This window comes from Manis javanica, chromosome 1 (genome assembly GCF_040802235.1).
Source record: "Manis javanica isolate MJ-LG chromosome 1, MJ_LKY, whole genome shotgun sequence".
Classification (NCBI taxonomy): Eukaryota; Metazoa; Chordata; class Mammalia; order Pholidota; family Manidae; genus Manis; species Manis javanica.
Genome location: NC_133156.1, coordinates 108667437 through 108688412, shown reverse-complemented (window position 1 = coordinate 108688412; position 20976 = coordinate 108667437). Strand labels below are relative to the sequence as shown.

The 20976-nt window shown below is 41.8% G+C and overlaps 1 protein-coding gene and 1 non-coding gene across 2 annotated transcripts in view; one reads left to right on the top strand and one right to left on the bottom strand.

Annotated features, from left to right (window-relative positions):
- Nucleotides 1-20976, bottom strand: part of ANKRD55 (ankyrin repeat domain 55) — a 410557-nt gene that overhangs the window by 258349 nt on the left and 131232 nt on the right. Inside the window, 3 exon segments of the mRNA XM_017651031.3 lie at nucleotides 2644-2785; nucleotides 6130-6213; nucleotides 7311-7630. The gene's annotated coding sequence lies outside the window, so the exon portion shown is untranslated.
- LOC118973147 (U6 spliceosomal RNA) lies at nucleotides 12024-12130 on the top strand. Its single transcript, XR_005062383.1, has one exon. It is a non-coding gene; the product is annotated as a U6 spliceosomal RNA (small nuclear RNA).

The window sequence follows — 20976 nt, the reverse complement described above, 5'->3', positions numbered from 1 at the left end:
ATTCCCTTCAGTTATTACAGGTCTCACCTTGATTCCATGTGACACTTGTCACTTTGTTCTTGTCTCAGTGAGGGTCTTCACAAAGGCAGTGACTGACTTTCATCTTTCACCTCTAACACTTAGCATACAAATTAATGCTCAATAAATGGGAACTGAATGAAAAATGAAAGAATCTCTGAAAACAGAATGTGATGAGTATAGGAGTGAGGGACCTGATGAAATCCTATGTAATCTGTGGGTTGCACTGTACCTCTCCACAGCCTTTGCATTAAGATCTAAAGGTTTTGCCTAACTTAAAACTTAGGTACTTAGATGGATCTTCTTTTCTACTTTTGTTGTCTTAAGCTTACTAACTTCAAGTTTTTTTTTTGCCCATGGTTGCCCTTGAAAAGAAAGAGGAAAAAAATGTCACCTTGTCCATGGGATTAGAAAAGTTATCAAATCATTTCATATCAAGGTAGGCTACTCACAGATAAAAAATTCCATAATTTTGTGATTCCTCAGCTTTTAGATGTGAGAATACGTACCACTACAAAGGGTAGCCTTAATCTAAGTCAGCTTATTAGTGTAATCCCCAAATATCTCTAATTGAATATGACTGCATTTTAAAATTAAATGCAGTATCTTCAGTAGCTAATTTTCCTCTCATATAATTAAAATATCTGTCATTATATCTGTCATTTTCTCGGATAGGCTATCCAAAGGCTGAGTCCCAGATCTTGCTAAAAGAGGGAGGGCATTTTCCCTGTAACATGTCCTAAAGTTTTCCAGGGTTTTTCATGGTGGAAAGGAGATCCTTTTCTGTCTCCTTTGCCAACCAGAAGCATGCTGTCCGAACTGTTCCCACTCAAGTGAACTGTATTTAAAGAGAACAGGGCCTTAACCTGAACACTCCATCTGATTTAGAACCTTGGCTTTTCCTGGTCCAAGCACTCAGAAAGAATGAAAGAAGAAAGCTACAATTATAATCCACCACAATCAACAAACATCCTTAGCTTTGGGAAGTTCGTAGTGGCCTCTCAATTGCTGCCATGTTTGATATCCATGTGGCCACTTCCTGCTTTCTCTCCTTTCTGCTGTGAGGAAAGGTGCATATGAAGTCACTGGCTACACAGGACTACCCTATGTGATGTGATGCCATGACTTGGCCGTCTCTTACAGTACAGCCTTTCACTCCAGGACAGCCTGCTGTGCCGGCTGTTTTGGATGTAGCTTGGCGTGAGCACAGAAAGTCCATACAACCACCCACAACTTGATCTACTAGTTGTGAGCGGAAACTTTTGAACACGTTCCACCAGCTGCACAATGGTACCATTTATTACTTATTCTCAGGGGAAAACGTTTGCTGTGTGAATAATACCAGGGACTTATGTAAGCCTCTTCATTTTCAGGGAGCTTTATGGGTGTCAGCAAATTCACACAACACCCTGGAAAGGTAGCCAGGCATTGTTATGCCTTCTTTACAGAGAAAGAAACCAGATCAGAGCATCAGATTTTCTCAAGGCCAAATGGACAATAAGTGGCATGGACCTGTGTCCAGAGAGACCCATACTCTTCTTCTAGAGAGCACAATTTTCCAGCTGCTGAAAGACACCACAGGATTTGATTCTGGACCTAACACTTGAAGATAACAACTCTGATTTTTTGTCTCCTAATATTACTTCATCCTGGGTATTGTCCAGATGGGTGAAAAGGGTAAGACAAGGTGGGGGCACCCATATACAATAATGGTGAAGGTTTAGTTTCTCTCACGCCTTGCCACTGAGGAATTGTACAGTCTGTAATCACAGGAACATGGTGGAAGGGGTTGAGTATCCATAAAACCCCATGAGAAAAACAAAACAAAACAACTCTTCTGACAATGTAGGACTGATTTATTAATTTCAATTGCTACTTAGGAGATGTAGAAAGAGTTTTCCCCATCAGCTCTAGGAACATGCTAAATTCCTTCTGGAGTGAGTTGAATTGTGGCTTCCAAAAAGATAAGTCCAATTTCCAGCCCTCAATATCTGTGAGTGCAAACTTATGTGGCACATGGGTCTTTGCAGATGTAATTAAGTTAAGCATCTTAAAAAGAGATTGCTCTGGAATTAGGCTAGACCTAAATTCAATGAGAGGGGTCCCATAGGAGAAAGGCAGAAGGAATTTGAAACACAGACACACAGAGGGGAAGGCCATGTGAGGCAGAGATGAGTTACTCAGCTACAAGCCCAGGGAACTCTGATGATTGTCAGCAGTCACAGAAGCTACAGAGAAGCATGCAACGGATTCTCCCACAGGCATCCAGAAGGAATCAACTCTGTCAACAGCTTGATTCCAGGCCTCTGGCCTCCAAAACTGAGAGAATTAAGTTTCCATTGTTTTTAAGCTACCTAGTTTGTGGTAATTTGTTATGGTTGAGGATACTAACACACCCTCTTCAGCTCCTTCCAATCCTCAGAATAGTATGGATTTTAACTTAGTTTAAAGCTGAATCTGTACCATGCTGTATCTTTTCACTTATGTGTGTGTGTCTTGTGTGTTGGAAGGTGTTATAACTCTAAAATGGTCGAAAATTACTCCCCCAATATTAGCAGATGCTGAAATTTATGTGTGTTAAAATTACATAACCAATATTAGTAGATGAAGAATTGGCTTACTCACTGTGAAGTCAGGAGGCACATCAAGGAAGGAAAAGTCAAAACCAGTGGAGTGAATTCAAATTCTGATCACAAAGCAGCCGTTTCATTCCTTCACTCCTCTATGTCCCTGCCCCAAGGAGCACACAGTGGAGCACAATGGACCCCTTAAAAATGATAAGGCTATAATTATTACTGATTTAATACATGTTTATCACATAAATTCAACAATTATGGAAATTTATAATATAGAAAATGACAGCTTCTGATATGTGTATGGTACACATTCTTCTAATGTTTTTCCTTAAATATATTAACACTCTCACTTGTGTCTCTCTCCTCAACCTTTTAAAAACTGGAGAGTGAGTCTGCAGGACAGTCTGGTGTCTCCTGCCTTCTTGGGCTATTTCAACCTGATGAAAGGAATGTTTGTTGAATGTATCCGAATGTAAATCCTGTTTCTTGCAATCCTCGGGTAAGGTACAAAACTCTCATTAACCACATCTGAAGTGAGATAATATTTTTTTACAAGCAAAGGTTGATATAATTTTTCTGTCAAGGGCCAGATAGAAAGTATTAAGTTTTGTGGGCCATGAGGTCTCTGTAGCACTACTCAACTCTGCTAATATAGTGCAAAAGCAATCATAAATAATATGCATATGAATGAGCATGGCTGTTGTATTTCTATTCTATTGCTGTGTAACAAGTGACCACAGACTCAGGAGTTTAAAACAAGACTCATTTATTATTTCTAGCTCTGTAGGTCAGCAGGCTGGGTGGGATGGCTGAGTTCTCCACATAGGGTCTGACAAGCTGACATGAGGGTGTTGGCTGGGGAAACTTTTATCTGAAGGCTCTGGGGAAGCATTTGCTTTCAAGTTCATTCAGGGTGTAGGAAGAATCCAGGTCCTTGTGGCTGCAGAACTGATGTCCCAGTTTCCTTGCTGTATGTGAGCCACTCTCAGCTCTTAGAGGCCTCTCTCAAGTCTCTCATAGACAGTTCATAATATTATTGTTTGCTTTTTTCCAGGCCACCTAGAGCACACTCTAACTTCCTCTCCTACTATCAGCCGGAGAACTCTTTACTTTTAAAGGGTTCCTATAATTAGATTAGGCCCATGTGGATAATTTCCTATTGAAATAGCCAAAGTCAACTGATTAGTAACCTTAATTATACTGACAAATATCCCTTTCATCTATTATGTAATGATCACAGAAGTGAGACGTCATTATATTCATAGATTTGATCCACATTTAAGGGGAGATTATACAAAGGTGAGTGTCATTTAGAATTCTGCCTGCCCCAGCTATGGTCTACTGCAGCTTTATTTAAAGACAGTGAAGTTCAAATTGAATAAAATGTTCATATCTAACAGATATTACTGTTTTTATTTCTTTTTTCAACTGTTTAAAAATCTAAAAACTATTCAAACCACATGCAGTTATACAAAAACAGGCAGACGGCTGTGGTTTGCTGACCCCTGGGTTAAAGGATCAAATAAATATACCTTAAAGGGACACCCAAAGAATAATTGTCATAGTATCCCACACAGTGCCACAGTCACAACAGACACTCAGTGAGTGAATGAATGAACTATTACTGGGTTCCAGAAGAGACAGAGGAGATCAAATGCACCTCAAACATCCTGGCGCCAGGTCCACTGCTGTTGGGGGAGTAACAAAAATCCAGCCTCTCCTTTTGAATATGAGACCATCTATGATGTAGGAAAGGCCTAGGTGGCCCAGAGGTCAGACTCCAACACTTGTGACATTCCCCTTGGACTCCAAAGTGAAAGCAGTGTAATTATAAAGATCCTGTAACAGTTTACCTGACACACTTTGCCTGATCACAGGACTCAAAGGCCAAGTGAAACTCTCAGTAGTTTTTCTCTGAGACGATGGATTTAGCATCAGAATTTGGATCTCTCTAATGACACAATGGCTTGCTTGGTTGGGCACCAGTGCCACAGCCAGATGAATGTCATTACGTTTCTTGGGAGGCAGAATTGATGAGGTGGGAGAGGCTTGGAACTGAGTCAAACACATGGTAAACACAGGGCTGCGGGGAAGCAACACTGTTCAGTGAGGTCTCTCGTCCACTCCAGAAGAATCCATCCCCTACATTTTCTAACTGGAGATATTACCTGGGATGAGAAGGGTCATGCTACTGGCTGAGGTCACATCAGACAAATAGTATTTGCTTGAGAAAATCTTGGATAGAGTGTTCCAGTCTGTGAACTACCCAGGACCCAAGATTCACAGCCTGGCAGGATAAGAGGAGACCCTAGGCACCACCTGTTTCAGCTCTCATATTCTACATGGGAAGGAACTTAGTCTTGGAGACATTACTTTCCCAAATGTCCCAAGCTACTTAGTGAGAGTGGAGGAAGAGCTTATTTATTGTGATTTCCAATAAATTGTTATTTATGTCTCACATCCTTTCTTCTCATTTGCCCCAAGCTCTAGCATTTTCATGCTGGTTAACATTTTGACCAAAATTGTGCCAGAGATTATTGTTCCTTCCTGTCCCAGTGTCTCAGGATACCCTGTGATTTCTGTCCCTACTCCATGTACTCAGTTAGCCCCCTCTCTAGGTCTCCTATATATCAGCTTGGAAGAGCAAACTCTAAGGTCTTAAATGGGGAGCTACCACCAAGGAATTCTCTGGACTACAATTCCCCCAACCCTTCTTCGCTCTTGCAAGCCCTTAGGAACTCTGTCGCGATGTTCAATCGTTTCTTTGCCAGTGGCACCCATTCTTTTCTGCAGCTTAGTCTCTCTTCGTATTGCTCGCTATCCCTGCCTATAGCATGGTGGGGAGGCCAGATCTTCTCACTAGCACAGGGTCCTTCCAACTCTTCCAACAAAACTGTACCCAGTTATCCCATTTTTCTCATTCTGCTATAGGACCTGCTGATTTTTATGGCATTTGGCACTGCTCACTGGGATTTCTCTTCTTTTCAGTTAAAATTCACTTACTAGATTGGCCTTGCTATGATTCGGATACTGTCTCCTGTGTATTAATTCTTATTCAACTCACTCTTTTTGCTTTTCTCCTTGATGCAGTAATCAGCTCACTCTTTTCATTCTCTAGAACATTGCCCATGAAGAATGTGGGACTAATGCAGCTGAGGGGGTACAGAAGGCTCTGTAGAAGTGACACCAGGAAGCTGCCTACAGAAGACTGCCTCCCTGCTGAGAGTTCCAGGAATGAATTCCGATGTTTTCTTGCTCAGGTGGGGCCTCTGCGCCCACCCCCTGTCCAAGGCATGTCTGTGGAGATTAGGAAGCAGTTCCTGTCCCTCGTCCCTCCCCACAGGCTTTATGACTGTTTATTGAGGAAAGCTAATGTAGCCCCCTGGCTGCCAGCTCTGCAGGTCCTGGGACCCCCATGCTGAGGCCCTTTGCTAGACTCACTACCCCCAATCCTCTTTGCTAGGGCAACAGTATTTATGCAATGAAGCAAAGCCTGTGCTGTTGAACCATGACTGTCTTCCCACACAGCATGTACCTTTCTCTTCTGGATCCTGTACCACAGGCCCTGGATATGCTGCTCCTATCTTGGCAGAGGGACTCTTGTCTCTGAAGTCTGATCCTACAGGAGAGATACCAGCATTTCCTGTTACTATCTTGGCCCAGAAGTGTTTCCAAACCTTAAACAACATCCTTGTCCTGTTTTATAAACAAAAATGTTATGCTGGACCACCCAATAAGATCTTGATGTGACCCACATAGGGAGATGAGACCCCACCCCCAAGAGGTATCCCCTTTGAAGACTCACTGATGCAGAGTGAATCTTCACTGGGTCTCATTTTCTCTGGCAAAGAAAACTTGTCAAACTTTACTTTCTTTGCTTATATTATGGGAACGGTGGCATTATATAGGTTCCCAAATTATGGAACTCTATTATAATGTGAAAGATGGATATTTTCTCAAAATCCATTTACATTTCCTTTTAGAAATGCTAATACATATCCCTAGGAGATTTCCCCGTTAGAAAACCAAGGTTATAAAATGTCTGGGAACAAAAGGAAAGGTGTGAAGACCATACAAAGGACAGCTGAAAGATGAGTCCTGTTATCAAACTACCTTTCCAGATGGTCTTCAAGCCAAACAGTCTCCCCCATGTGCTCTGTCTCCATACGTACACCATACCCATGATGTTTGAAATAGCACAGCTCTGTGTGTTACACTGGATATTTCCCAAATAGAAAAGTTTCACCCCAACTCCAGAAAAGCCCTGCTTTATAAACTTGTTTCTCATGCTGTGAGTTCACTATGGCTTTCCTGCACCAGTCAATTTTGTCCTCACCATTAGTAGGTTCTCCAGAAGCAATGTGAAACTTTACCAAATGAATAAACTTAGAGCCACGGGCCCCAGGCAGGGAAGGGCTGTGTATCCATTTTGGGTGTGGGCAGTGGACTTTGGTGGAAGTCTGCTAGAAAAGCAGATATCACAGTTTGCAGGACTTTCTTTCGAATTTGAGCATTTTAAGCTCCACCTCTCCCTAAGCAATAATGAGGTCTGTGGAGACATATCATAATCCCAGGGTTTCAGCAGACATGAGACTTCAATTGTTCCAGTTCAGCAGAGGCAAGGAAAGAATATCAACATGACAACTGAAGGCAAATTCTGGCATGCCAAGACCCCCACCCCTTAAGATCCAATCACCAACGCAGAACACACCCTACCTTTACTCCTTAAAAATGCGCTTCCTCACCCACAAGCTGCTGCTCCCTCTCTCTGGGAACAGCCATTTTCTCTTTCAGATAATAAAATCTCTTGTGTGGGCCCATGTCTCCTGAGTCATTCTGGGATAAGGAGGGTCACAGCGAGATACCCTTTCAACAACCCCATAAACACATGGTGACAGGGATGGTTACCCAGTCTGGTCAACTCCGCATGGCTTTGTCTGCCTCGGCCCCACACAGCACCACCATACGTTTAACACAGCTGGACCAGCTCTTCAGAGATGCAGTGCGGTGGCTCAGCCTTGCTGCCTCGGGCTGACCTGAAACACAGGGAAAGAAAACAATGGTATTAAAGGGCTCCCTTTCGTGGCAACAGGATTCAGGGGAAAAGGAGCAGTGGGCTTAGTCATTTTTTAACCCCCCAAAACTTGCTATGTATCCAGAGTATTCTGGGTTCAATTTAGTATTTGATTTGAGTTTCAATTATTTTAGCAATAGACAAATGTGGGTAAAATTGCAATTTTTCCAGAATCTCTCTTCTGGCCTTAGCCCATCTCCGTATCAATAGGTGTTTACAAGGGGTAGAGTGAAGCTGCTCGCTCCTTAATCCAGCCAGGATGGGGAGAGACATGGGCGAGCAGGAGCGGATGACTTATTGTAAGCAGTAAACAGGTTTCTCCCACTTTATTTTTTCCTTTGACCCATTTCGGTTTCATAGGTTTCCTTGGTTAATTTGTCCCAGGCTGGGAACACATTTTCCCCCCACAGTTACACAAAGTAAAAGCTGAGTGAATCCTGAAATCCTTTCCCAACTTAAAGACAGCCAATAAATTTTAGCTTCCATTTTACATGAGGGTAAAAATGTTTCAATGAAGCATCCCAAAGTCTTAAAAGAATTAGGAGTCAGAAGGTCCCACCAGTGACTTCAGTGTTGCTGGCCCAGTTTATCAGTAGAGCCTTGGCAGTAGTCCCACTGACAGGACCAGGGCTCTTTGGGAAGACAGAAGTGATTTGAAAGCAAGTGTTAATGAGGTAGGGCAGGGACATGGGACAAGCATCATGATGACTTGTCCTGCCTATCGTGAAAAATGCTGAGATATAAACAGTATAGTAAGAATAGGAGGGACCCTATCTTAAGGCTAAGATGCCATTAAAAAAATAAGAGTTGAGAAGCAAGATTGCTAACATATCCTCTAGTAATCAGACAATAACCCACCCAATCTTAAGGCAGGGCAGGCGGTCTTAACTAATATGTCCCAACTGCTTGAGGGTAACCACTATCTTGGAGAAGAGCAGGATCAATAAATTCCTTGTGTTAAGTTTACTTAGCCAAATTAGCTGGAGGACTAATGATAGAGGAGAGGAGACACAGTGTCTCTCACCAGAGGTAAGCATCTTGAGACCACAAGTCAAGCCTATGCCCAACAAGCACTGCCCCACCCCGCCCTTTGCCCCTTTTTGAAAGTCTTAAAAAGACAGAATCTCCAGTCTTTCAGTGCACCTCCTCTCTAAGGACCCCTACACTTTCCTTTCTTTAAGTGCGTAGTTTTAAATAAAGCTTTTTCACTGCTCAACTTACTGCGTTTTATCTCTTTGCTCTTTTTTTTCCATTTCCAAGTCTCCATTTCACAGCTGATAAGTAGGAAGGGGCTGCTGAGAGCTCAGATTTGGGTCTGCAAGTTTCCATTGCCTGGGTGACCCAGACAGAACTGCAGCTGTGCGATCAGCTCTTAGTAGACTGCCTGAAAGTCTCCTTTCTTTGGGAAGTTCTCAGAACATAATCTCACTCCATCCCATGCTCCATGGCTCCCCCAATCCTGGGGTGGTAGGGGCTATCCCCATGCCATGCAGATGCAAGCAGACACAGGGCACCAGGTGTTCCTGGCTTTAAGAGTTGGCAAGGGAATCTGCCCTAGGCTGAGAACTTTCCCTCTTTCCCTCTGCACTTTCCTGTTCTCTGCTGCCTGCGAGGCAGCTGCCGTTCCTTCCTTACCTATACTTGTCTGACCTGATTGAGAATTCTTTCTCTTACAGAGTCAAGAACCCTCCCCTGTTTAGGTTGAGGTTCCCCTGGTGCACAGAGAGAAACCTCCCCAGACATGGCTACCAGGCAACATTATTTATGAATTATCTCCAGGTGGTCCAGTTTCTACAATTCCTAAGTTGCGCAGATATTCAGAGCGAAAATTTTAATCATAGATTAAAGTTTGAGGTTGGTTTGGTCTAAGCTGAGGACAGTTTTGAAATCTCAAATGACAAAAAGAGGCAAAAGAGTCTCTCCTGCGACTACTTAGGGACTTGCCCTTGCTTGCTGCCGCCTTAGTTAATCACCATTTGCATTCTGCTCTATAATTCACAAAGCCCTTTTCTCAAACTCTCAGAGAGGCCTCGCCCTTTGCACATGGGAGGAACTGCTGAAAACATCCTCCAGGGAGGGAACCAAACTGAATAATTTACTGTTAGAACATATTCATCTATATATACATGTGGCACAGGTTTAGGCATTAGAGTTCCATTTCTGCCTGTCTCCCTTAAGCACTTCCCCACCTACCGGCCTGCCTCCCTCCTTTTTCCCTCCCTCTCTCATTCCCTTGGCCCCTCCCTCCTTCCTTCCCTCCTCTCTGCCTCTCTCCTTCCTGCTGTCCCTTCCTTTCTTCTTTCTATCCTTTTTTCCATTATTTCTTCCATTTATCCAACAATTGTTTATTAAGCCCTCACTATGTGCCAGGCATGGGGTTGGGTGCTGATCAGAGGTCAAATGTATCTCCTTCAGAAGTCAGTGGCGGAAAAAAGGACCTGAGCCCTCCCTCACCACACAGCTCTATAGAATCTCATAAACTCCTGCTCATGACAGGCCACATATGCAAGGGAAAAAACCCTTACCATTTCCACTGAATGCAAGACACTGGGGAAAGATGATCTGCCCAAGGTTTTAAAATTATAAGCCAAGTTGGTGGGTGTCTCTCTTGGGCCTCCAGCCACACTGGTCATAATTTTTCTGTGCCTGTTTTTGGTTTAGCTGAGGAAGGAAGGAGAGACAGAGGGATGGTCATGTGCTTTCAGGCCTATTCAGTGGACCACAGCTGAAAGAATAGCTCCGAATCGAAGGCAAAATGCCTGGCTCATAGCAGGCATTTGATGATTTTAGAGTAAGTGACCCAGAGGATCATTAAGAAAGGGTGTTAATTCTTGCCCTGGTTCACTGACTTGAATGCATAAAATACATAAAAACAGGACAAGGAAAGTTTACCTAAAGGAAAAATGGCTGACACAGCAAGGAAATCATAGGCATATAGGTATATTATTCATTTAGAAGGCCAATTGCTCGCATAATATAGGCTTATAAAATTGATCTACAAATTAATTCTCCAGGAAGAATAATATAGTGGTTATTCTAGCAATTATGATTGCCACAGGTGTAAGAATACAGTAACAAAGAAAGTAGGACAAGGGGAGCAACCCCAGAAGCTCTCAAACTCTAGCATACACCAAAATGACCTAGAGGACTTGTTAAATTTACATTAATAAGCTCACCAGCAGAGTTTCTGATTCAGTAGGTCTGGAGTGGGGCTTGAGAATTTGCATTTCTAATACCCTTCCAGGTGAAGGTGAAGCTGCCCTTCCACCTGCGAGCCCAGTGAGACCCCCTGAGTCAGACCCAGGCTTGAAGAAGAGCATGAGAGGCTTGGCATGCGGTGGGGGAGCAAGGGGTACACAATTAAATGTAGTGGGTATCCGGTGTTGAGGATTTTAAAAGGATTTGGACGAGGTAGTGGAGAACTCTGAGTGCCAAAGTTAAGCAAAAAAGAAAATAAAAGACATTTTTTAAAGCAACAGACATTAAATGTTTTGAATGAGAAGCCTAATAGATCTTACAGTAAATAGGATCTAACATAGATGGATCTATGTTTCAGAAAGACAACTCTAGGGACAAGCTGAGGGGGTCTAGATCTGTTTGAAAGCAGAAGAATTTGGGTGGAATCTGTGGTTATTCTGTGTAATTTCATGATGAAGTAAACAAATGAAATAGAAAAAGTAAGTCACATGATTCAAAAAAGTGTAATCATCTTTAAAAACCTCCAGTATTATCATTTAACAATATAATCCTATTGATTTGTTAATAAAAATATTTTAATTTGATGTTTCCTTTTCATTAAAATTTTGGAAAATACAAAAAAGGAGAGAAAAGACAGTCAGTCACCTATATTCCTACCACCTCCAGAAAACTAGGAACTTTTTAGTGTATTGTCTCTTCATCTTTTTTTATGCACAAGAGCATTTCACTCCCTGTGCTGTGACCAATCTACAAATAAAAGTTTTTTCCTACCTTAGTTCATAAAAATTTTTTTCTTAAGTTATTGTTAGCTCTTGCTAAGCCCAATAGCTGCACATGTGCATGCTTTAGAGATACCGATGATTGTCTAGCCAATAGTCATATCCTGGATTTTTCCCTGCTGGCTGAATTCTAATGCTTTTAGACTCACACCTCCCTTATTTGACTTTAGAAAATATCAATGTTTTTTCACTTGGACAATGAAAGATCTCTGTGACTGTAGTAGGTTGAATAATGGCTCCCAGTGTCAGCAGATAGGTCTTTGGAAGATGGGTCTTTCAAGATGTGATTAAATTAAGGATCTTGAGATGAATCAATTATGCTGGAATACCTGGGTGGGCATTAAATGCCACCACAAGTGTCCTTCCAAGAGAGAGGCAGTGCTTACTTGCACAGCACATATACTCAAATTGGTATGACAAAGAAAAGATTAGCATGGATCCTGGGCAAGGATGACTTTCAAATTTACGAAGTGTTCCATCTTTTTTAAAAAAAAGAGAGGGAGGACAAGGGAGATTTCACACAGATATACAGAGAGCAATATGAAAATGGAGCAGAGATTTGAAGACTGGAATGATGTGGCCACATGCCAAGGAATGTCAACAGCTACCAGAAGGTGGAAGAGGCAGGAATGTCTTCCACCCGCAGAACTCCCAAAGGGAGCAAAGGCTCCCTGGAATATGCTTTATGGTGTCAGTAGGGCTTATTGACACTTTGATTTTGGCCCAATGATACTGATGTTGGCTGTCTTGTCTCTAGAACTGTGACAGAATAAATTTCCATTGTTTTATATCACCAAGTTTGATGCTACAGCCCGCAGGCAACTAACAGTGATCTAGTCCAAATCCTTCTTGAAGCATTCTGTCCTAGTTCTGTCAATAAGATGTGGTCTATGGAATGTAAAGTTCTTCTTGGAAAGGTTTTCTTGCTCTTAGAAAGAAGACAAGGGTAAAAAGTCTTATTTCTCCTGCTGCATGTTGTTGCATTTATATGCAGCATTAGAACTGTGGCAGCTATCTTGTGACTATGAGGTGTGTCAACCTAAGAAGACAATGAGCCAAGGGTGGGAGAGCAGGTAGACGGAAAAAACTTGAGCTTTTGAGAACATCATCAAACTGCTTTAATTAACCAGCCTTGGGGCTTTCCTATTATGAGACTTCTTATGTAAGATAATCTTCTTACATGAGATTAATGTGACTTTTAGGCTATCTTTAGTTGGGTTTTCCCTTTCTTTCAGCTGAAAGCAACATACCAGATGCATGCATCAAATGGATTACACCATAGTTCAAGAATTGGCAAACTATGGGCCTGTGAACAGCTGTCTGGTTTTATAAATAAAGTTTTATTGGAACACAGCCTCATCCACAGACCACTGTCTGTGGCCTTTTGTACTACAACAGCAAGGTTGAATAGTTGTGATGGAGATTGAATGGCCCACAAGCCTAAAATTATGCTATCTGGCCCTATAAGAAAAATTTGCAAACTGCTTACCCTTCTTGAGCAAAATGAACACAACCATTCCTTTATTGTTGGGTACTGTTTTCCTAGTTTCTCCAAAAATTGTTCTCTTTACACCGTCCAATTTTTAAAACTGTCACTTGGTCATATTTGTGCATATGAGACCAAGTGCTACACACAGACAAAGAGTCAATAAGAAAAATAAATAATGCAGGCATGGAAACAATTTATAGTCATCTCCTAGATCATCTGGTATCTTATCTGAGTCTGCCAAAGGTTGTGTTCCATGTGTGAAACTGTATTTTCCACATATAAATAAGTATAGGTGATTATAACAACTAATTCAAAACTGCAGCCTAATCTAGAAGAGCAATAAGAAAAGCATTTATTTCCTTATTTTAAGTTTAAATCAGCCAAACTAAACTTCCTCCTAGTCTGAAAGATGTTGGTGAAACTTGTATCACAGAAAATGTTATTACAGCTAAGAGAGAAAGGGCCCAGAATGAGGTTCCAGTAGGCAAGTCAAAGCTTCCTACTGCATAGCTGCATCCTATGCAGGGGAGAGAGAATTACCAGTCAGTACAGAAGGCAGGACTCAAAAGTTTGTCATGTAAATGAAGCCAATTGTGTAGTTAATTGATGTTTTGACTCCGTGCAATATTTTCTCTCCCCTCCTCCTCCCCTCTCCCCTTTTCTCTCCCTCTCTCCCTCCCCATCTCCCCCTCCATATCTCTCTCTCTCTCTTTCACACAGCAGGAAAATAATACTTCTTTTTAGCTAGTTCCCCACACTGCATTGCGCTCCAAAGTCACCTTCCTTAAAATGATCTGGGTGGCAGACAGTCCTGCAGTTAAAATTGTGGCTGAACAAATGCAGGTTGCAGAGGGAGTCACTGACCCTCGTGAACTTTGTGGGAAGAGTCGGGCTGCTGCTGCCGCAGCCAAACGTTTCCACTGCTCAGGAGGTTCTTTCTTGATGCAAAAAGAGCAAGATGTTCACAACTCCTATGCTTTTTCAGGGGGCTTCCAGATTGCCGCCCTGGGGCAAAACCCAAATGAACTGGCAAGGTGCATAATCTGAACAGTCTTTGAGGATGAGCCAAACCTTTTCCTTCTGTCAGGAGGAGACATCTAGGACGATACTGGCATCCTGGAGAGAATCCACACTCTTAACACACACACATACACACAAACACACACCACCAAGTACAGCAGAAACATAACCACAGAACCCTTGGAAAAACACCCAGAGAACCATGAGCTACAGGAGGCCAAACTCGGAGAATGCCCAACCAGAGACAGAAACTTTCAAGTCCGTGAGTATTCAACAGTCAAAGTGCTTTTGGCCAGCCTATGTCACAGTTACCTTCCTTCCAAAACATCTGATACAGGAGCCTTCCCCTTCCTTTTCCAAAGAATGCTGGATGTGTGCTAGGTTTTCCATATCAACTGTGCAAAACAATGGCTCCCCCACCCCTCATTTCTTAACTGAGACAACTAGCAAATCTGTGAGTGAGAAAGTACTCATTCTACTGGGGTTTTTTACAATATTTAAAGTGTTAGTGATAATACATAAATAACTGAAGTAAATAAAATTTTTACCTGAGAAGGTAGGAAAAGAGCAGTTAAAACTTGAGTACATTTCCCTTGAGAACTTCAAGTAGCTTTGATACATGTTATCTGCTATCTCACTTTACTGTCCTTTTACAGCCCTATCTAATGAGCAGGGGTAGGTGCTATTTGTTCAATAGCAACTGAGGCTGAGTGATTAAATGACTTATTAAAGTTGCATTGTTTTCCTGTTAACCATGTTTATTAACATAATTAAAGTAGTCTAAGCTTCTAAATATTTTAAAGCACAAAAACTTAGAAAAATTTAGAAAATTATTCATTGTTTCATATCTAAAAAAGAAGGAAAAAACCCCAACTCAACCAAACAAGGAAAACAGCCCAATCTGGCAGGTATGTGCATGTTTTCTGGTTAGATGTATAGCACAAGCTGATGCTTCAGAAAAGTTACCTAGTTCTCTAAGCCTCATTTTCTCCTCTGTAAAAAGGGGATAATAATATCTACTATGCAGGATTGTTGTGAGAAGTAGAGATGAAGTATAGAAAGCCCCTGGAATATGATGGAGTCAGAATAAATGGTTGTTATGCACATTTGGGAGTGTTTTCTTCCATAGTGGTATTAATGCATCGGTTACTTGGATTTTATATGTAATTAAAAATGTTTCTTATATGCAGTGTTCTATCATGAACTCTTTATAGACATGTATTGCCCAAAAGAAAGTGCACAGATAATCTTCCACATAAACAATCCCTATTGTCATACATGTAGGCAGTTTCCCATCTTCACTCTTAAAAATGATGATAAAAATCTTTACACTAAAGCTTTATCCACATTGAATGTTTAGGATTAATTTCCAGAAGTGGAATTACTGGGTTAAAGGCCCATAATCTTTAAGTCTGAATTGCTTTCTAAAAGGATTATACTAACACTTAGGAGCAAAAGCAAATAAGAAAAGGGTCTTCTCCTCCCTCTCACTAGTCTCTGTGTCCACCACTCTGGAAATGTGTGAAAATGTGATCACAAAGAGAATACCTCTCTGGCTTTTATTTATATTTCCTTGGTTTCCAGTGAGGCTGAATTTTTCCAGATATTTATTGTTTATTTGCAAATTAGTTGTTCATTTCTTTTCCCATTTTTAAGTCTTAGTGTTTTTCCTATAGATTTGTTTGAGTTCATTATTTATATGAAAAATGTTAACCTTCCTGAGTGGCCCTGCCACCTAAATCAAATGGACATGGACAAATGAGACAGAAATGTCTGTAAGGGAAGGACAATATCATAGGGGTCATGGATGAACTCATTGGGTTCTCAGTAAATATGGGCCCCATGATTTCTTCAACTCTGAAGTCATACAACATCCAGAAAATAAGAAAAGAGGAAGAGAATCAGGTCGCTAACATTTACTGAATATTAAATATGAGTCTTGAATCTTTTATGCATCAAATAATTGAGTAACTACTACATGCCAGGCTTTGTTCTAAATGTCAGGGATACTAACTACAATGTAAAAAAGAGACAGGGTCTCCAGTTTCAGGGAGCTTATTCTTATTTATCGAATGTTCCCTGAATGTCAGGTGCATTTCCAGAAGCCTTCTCATCTGTCACCTCCAGACATCTATGCAGTAAATACTATTATTTCTATGTTTTTAAAATAAGGAAACTCAGTCTTAGACAGGTTGGTTTATTGGCCAGCAGCAGACAGAAAGCAGTGCAATGCTAGCATCAGGATTGGAACCCAGGCACACAGGCTCCAAAGCCTATGTTTGTTTCCATTATCCTATTAAATAAGATAAAACCTCAAGTACAGCAGTTATTGGGCTGTGTGCAGCAGTACTATAAAACGACCATGCAGGCTGAAACTGACAGCGATCTTAATAATCACTGGGAAAATTACAATTGGTCCAGGATCTTTAGAAATGTTGGCAAAATGTTGAATACTCTCTTACTGTCAGTTATAAATGTATAGGGAAATGAAAAAATAAGAAAACAAATATTTATTTAGACACTGTATTTTCACAGATTAGAAATACTAAGAATTAAAATGTTTTATTTCTTTGTAGAAACGTATCAAGAGTAATTAACATAGCGCTTGCCTTCTTGTCATTTAACTTAAAATACAGAACAAGTGTCTTTCCTATGCCTTGGTAAATTGTCAGTCTCTTTTCTAAATCTGGATCCCCTTTCACCATTTACTCCTGTTTCAATGACGTGAAATATCTGAGACTCTCTAATGTGATTTTTTTATTTTGCTGACATCACTTCCTCTGGGACATCTTCACCTCTTCCTCATTTTCTCTGTCATGGTTAAGGTCAAGTTCCTTTGCTTGCTTTTCTTGAGCTCTAGAATGGCCCCACTGTCGAACTTCCCATGCCCAGCTTTATTTTCAAAACTTCATTTACATTCAATTTGAATTTTACTTCTGCATTATCAAGTTTTGTGTTTTTCTCACTTTCATTTTTGTTGGCCAACACTTTCCAGCAATTATCCATTTTTGTGAAATGCCACAGAGGCCACACAAGGCCACATTGCTGCCTCTCTGTAAACTGAGGAACAGATGCACAGTGACCAATCACCAACAGAATTCAAAAGAAGTAACATGACTGGTAAATAACTGATTATGAAGCACGTATTTAAGAAGTGATTCATGTACCAATGATTGTACTTCATGCAAGTACTCACAGTTTGTATGTGAGTGCAACTTGCCATGGCAACTAAAATTTGAAGCTTGTTGGAGGGGACTGGTTTTATATGACTAAACTAACTAAGCTGGTGACTGAAATTCACATACTGGAATCCTGCAAAAGGAGGACTACCTGCGTTCTTGGTACTGGGTCTTGCATAACGGTAACAGTAAAATGACAGCACATTTTAAAGAGGCAACGCTGGTTTTATTTTGCCAAGTTGTTTTTTTCCGTTGTATAAAATAGCAGGGTGTGGTCACAGAGAGCACTATTGTTAATTCATTCAGTTTTAAAATCCAGCCCACATATCTTCTCTCCTCACCCCAGTGAACCTCCTCTTTTAGGATAATTCCATCTAGTTCACAAAGCAGTAGAGAAGATATTTCCTGTCTTCATAAAAAATACTTCCATCCTCTCCCTGCCCAGGGAAGGAAATGGAAAGAGAATGCTTATCCATCACAACAGGATATAGACCTGTTACCTACGTTCTCCCTCATGTCCCAGATTTAATGTGTAGTCATAACCCAGGTGCAAATCTAAGCAATACGCCACATGTGCAGGACCCAAGAGAAATCAGAACAAGCTTGAAGGAAGTTAGGCAGGGCAGCAAACCCCAAAGACATCGACTATTCTTTGCCACACCATTTCATTTCCCTTGAGGTCTAGTTCTCATGGAATGCTGTATATACATCAGTGGGGGACAGGGGGAGGCATGGGGGCTGGTGTTGAGGGGCATGGGAGTGTGCATTTGCCTCATCCTGGTGCAGATGTTATTGTTAAAGTGAGAAGAACAACAGCAAGAGGTGGAGGTGCATAGAAAGAGAAGGATTAGGGCTGCCAGGGTCAGTGTACATCATAAGATCATCGTGGTTGGACAAAAGTCTGTAGTAAGGGGAAAGCATCTCAGTCAGGGTTTCTGAGAGGTTGATCCTGAATGCAAGCAGTTAATTTTGGGTGGTAATGCCAAGAAGACCAGTAGAGTGGGGAAATAAACCATGGTAAGCATGGAAGCAATTAGAATATACCAATGAGCAGGTTGCTAAAGTGGGCAATCAAGGCTCGGTCACTGGGGACCTATGACCCAGAGAACACACCTCAGAGTTATACTACCCAAGGGATAAGAAAGCTGTTGAGGACTGCTCAGTCTCCTGGTTGAAAGATAGCTACCTTCTATCTTTTAAATTCTCAGCACTTATGGCCTGCCCTGCTTGCTGCAGAGTATATCCCCAGGAAGCCAGAGGAAACCTGGAGGCAGAATCACAAATTCTTACAGTAAAAACCCATCTGAGTTTACAAAATGGTAAGTACCAGTGGATACAGGTAAGACATCAAAGTGTCTGCTCTTGGGCTATAACTATGGTCTAGGCACTGTTCTAAGTGCTTTGGAAGTATTAATTCATTAATACATTAAATCCTATAATAAGCCCACAGGTAGATATTTTTATCATCTTTTTATAAATTAGGCACAGAGGGGTTAAGTAACTTGCCTGAGCTCACAGGCTACCTAGAGGCAGAGGAAAATTATAAACTGCCTGGTAAGGCCCCAGCTACCCTCTTCATCAACATCAGCCTCTGCTGCCAGCACTGCAATGCGTGCTTGACCTTCTGCTCTTTTTCTTCCCACCCACTCTCTTCGGTGTTTTAAGGCTTCCTGTATGGCTTTGGGATAGCTTGGTTTTTTAAGTCGGGTAACTGAGGGACTTTCAGTGGAGCAAGGCACTTTACCTGAGCAGAGTCCCCAGCAGCATGAGGTACCAGCCAACTCTGGGCAGCGTACCTGAGCTTCATGTAAGAAAGAAACACTCTTTTCTTAGTTAAGCCAGTATTTGGGAATCTTGTTATTTTATTACAGTGGCCCAATCTGTAGCCTAACTAATACACAGGATGATGTTGGAGTTTTGGTTATGGTTCCTGGACACCAAATCTAAAAGAAGGCCTGCGGCCCAGCCCTGCCAGGGAGACGTCCACAGGAGGTGCTGTGCAGTACCCGTGTGCTGCATTCCTGCCCTGATTGCCCTGATACTCCTCTTCTTTGACTAAAAGGGGGCTCAGCCTCTTCTAGAATTTCCTTTCCTGGTGCAGGGAGCTGGTACAAGAGACAACATGACTGAGTCGCCTTTGGCTCCTTCACGAGTCACTGCTTGATTTCAAGTCTGCCTCACCAAACCAGTCCTGAGGTCTCAGCGCTCAGAGCTGTCAGCAACCCTCCCACTCTCTGTTTGTGTTGGCTGGTGTCACCATTCCATGCTGGCAGGGCCAGCTAGAGCTGTGTGCTGGCTTTATTTAAAAACACCTTGAGCTGTTCTTAAGATTCTGCTTTGAGCAGCAATATAGACCGAATGGCAACGAGGCAAGAAAGTAATGAAAATAAACAGAATATAACAAAATTGTAATGAAACCACATGGAACAGCATGAAGAGACTTTTGGGAAGTGGTATGTTATTTAAACACACTATTACACACACACGTGTACTGCAGGCACACACACTCATATGTATGTGTATGTATACATGTACAAATTTCAAGCAATCTTATCATTTTTATGCAGCTTACCCATCCATACCACTAGCCAACTCCACAGCATATTCTTCTAGGTTAAAGTGACTAAAAAATAGTAGATTTAAATATTAGTTCAATATGCTTGAAAAATAATAGCATCTAAAACCAGCTTCCTACTTAAAAGCCACCAAATAAGCTTTCCTGCTGACTTTTGTAGGGTCAGGGACCATCTGATAGTGAGACATGAGCAGAACCAGACCATACAAAGTGAAGGGCTAAAAACGGGCTCACGTGGAATCACCAGTTATCCAAGTTAGAAAACTACTTGTTCAATCTCAGGAAACAAAAGCTCAAAGAGAAGATCACAGAGCTACCCAGTGGCAGAATCAGCGCCCAGATCTCTGTTCAATGCTCCACAACCCTTACGGGTCTATTTTAGTATTCTTACTCTATGATGGCGCAGGGCAATGCCACATCAGAGGGAAACTCCTGGGACATATAATCCCTCTTTTTTCACCATCCTCTTATTTCCTAGAGTCATGCCACCCTGTCACCTGCCTTACCCAATTCTGATGCATGGGGCCTGGCCCCCTGCCTGGGGCCTAAGATAGGAGGGGATCAGTCAGAGGGAAAGTTAAGAGGGAAGCCAGAAGAGGAGTGGGGCATGCTGCTCTTTGCAGGTGAGGAGGCTGAAGTAACAATGACAGAGGAATTCCAGCACTGCCTCCCTTCTGCAGCCCAAGGACAACATCTAGGTGTCCATATCTCTGCCTTCCATGTGCTGACACAATCTCTTGGTCTTGGATTGAAACTTTGAACACTAAAACCCACTATCTGTTTCTTTGAATGGATTCAGGAGGTATTTCTAAAAGTCACCTGACGGGAGCCTTGTGATCCAGGCAGAAGAGTGCTGTCAGGACTTTGCCCACCCTCTGGACAGGAGAGGAGCTTGCAGGAACCAGCATTCTCAGCCCCTAGGTAGGCACAAACTCTCTTATCAGAGTGACCCACAAAAAGCCAATACTCGTTGATGGGCAGTGACTGTAATGGGGTATGTCAGGGGGACTTGGTGATGGGGGGAGTCTAGTAAACATAATGTTCCTCATGTAATCATAGATTAATGAT